Genomic DNA, 2,500 nt, shown 5'->3' on the forward strand with positions numbered 1-2,500 from the left:
GATTTTTTTTTTACAATCCCTTTGCTATTTACAGTGGCCTCTAGCGCTTCTTGTGTTCAGAATTACAAAATCATCTTTGTGTGATGTAACTGCTCATGTGACATTGTTGTACAGCATAATCATGTCGTCCATTCTTTTTTTCAATGTAGTTAGCCCTATTTTCTGTAATCCATCTTCGTAGTTCATATGCTTTCGTGGTATCACACGTCTTATTTAGCCGTTCTTTGGACTATTTCTAATCTGTCCATGTCCCGTCTTTATTATTATTATTATTATCATTTGGTGGAAGCTCCATACCACTGCCACGTATTCAAAAGTAGGCCTTGTGATGCTCAAGATAATTTATTTAAACCATATTTTCATCCACATTCATGAATGCCTTCTTGTTTACGATCGGTGCTAACATGCTATGAGCCTTTTCATGCATGTGATCTCTTAAATTTGAGTTAACGTTTACGGTTATTCCAAGGACTTTTCAGCACTGAGTCTAGCATTTTCTTTTTCTCTGACCTAAACATTTGGCATTTATTGCTTTTGAATTCCATATTCCACTATAAATGCACGCAGATAAGTTTTTGATGTCCTCTTGAATGTTTTGGTATGATTCTTCGTTTATGTGTGTTCGCGTCGCCTGCAACATATTCAGATAAATACATGGGTTTATATTTGACTCTAAATCATTTATGAAAATAATAAATTTCATCGGTACCAAGACTGATCCTAGAGGTACTCTGCATGTACTGCACATGGTCTGCAATGTTCCCGTACTAGCATGGCTGCTATAGACTATGGCATAAGTACAAGTCTCATTCCTCTTTACATAATTTTCACTTGGAATATTCATTTGTTTCGTATTTATTCATGAAAGTACACAAGCAATGTAGCCTTTTGTCCTCTCACCAAACTGAAAGACTTCTACCACAAGGAGTATAAAATAAAACATAGTAAGGTGAGATGGAACCTATACTACAACGCAAAAAAGACTATAGTATTAATATGTGAGAATGGAAGAAAGTGCAAAGATACGCTCCATTGCTCAGAAATAAAACTATCTGGGATGCCATACAGGTGCCACTAATGCTCGTCCTGGGGACTAAACATGCAAATCTATTCCTGTCTGCAATGGGTTAATTTGTGATACTTGTCAAAAGTCTAAGTATATAAATCCACTAATCTCTCTCTTGCAATGTCTTTAAAACTCTGTTATAGTAAACAAGGGGATTTGCTACACATGACCTACCCTCCCTGAAACCAAACAGTTTTTTTATTATATTGTTTTTTTTTTTTTTCAAGTATTAGGACCCATTGGTTCCTCATTATTGTTTAAACAGTTAACATATTACTCTAGTCGACGAAACTGGTCCATAATTCAAGGGGTTTTGTCGGTCATCACTCTTTTAGTGAAATATTTGCTATTTTCTGTGCTTTCAGTACCTTCCCCTGATACTTTGAACTTCATGGTGTAAACAGTTGTCCGACACATTCCAGAAGAATCCAGTTCGGGATCTCATATCGTCCTTCCGATTTCGTCTCGTCTCATCCTTTTAGGTCTTTTATTTCATTATTTTGGAGCGTGAAAATCTCAATGCACAAATTAATGTTTGTAAAGTCTCTATCTGTTTATAAGGGATGGACAAACATCGACTGAAATTTCACGTTTAGGATTTCACACATTTCCTTGTCTTTAGTATAAACAATGCTGTGGCCTTTGATGGCGACATTTCACCTTCTGCGCTAACAAAGGAAAGGCCCAGAACCCAACATCTGAAGGGGGTCATGCGCTCTTACTTTCCTCATTTTTTTGTGTACAACATAAGACCATCAACAAACGTCATTGTATTATCAAATCTATGTATCCATTACAGGTTTCGTCATTGCTAATAAAGGAATACATAGAGACATGTTGACTTGACGAAGTCCCTCGAACGCCTGGCTAGATGGTATGATTACAATATTTATATATATTATACATATTATATGTACACACACACAAATATACATACATATATATATATAAATAAATGTATATATATAAATGTAGTTAGATGTTTTATAAATAAATAAATATATATATATATATATATATATATATATATATATATATATATATGTAGTTAGATGTTATATATATGTATATATAGAGATATAGATAGATAGATAAATATATTATACACGCACACACACATACACACACACACACACACACACACACACACACACACACATATATATATATATATATATATATATATATATATATATATATATATATAAACACTCACACACATGCATATATTTAAATATATATATATATATATATATATATATATATATGTATATATATATGTGTGTGTGTGTGGTGTGTGGTATTATATATATATATATATATATATATATATATATTATATATATATGTGTATATATATATGTATGTATATACACATATATACATATGCATTTACATACATACATACATATATATATATATATATATATATAT

The sequence above is a fragment of the Penaeus japonicus genome, unplaced genomic scaffold (assembly GCF_977035675.1).
Source record: "Penaeus japonicus unplaced genomic scaffold, GWHDUDI00000001_assembly GWHDUDI00000004, whole genome shotgun sequence".
NCBI lineage: Eukaryota > Metazoa > Arthropoda > Malacostraca > Decapoda > Penaeidae > Penaeus > Penaeus japonicus.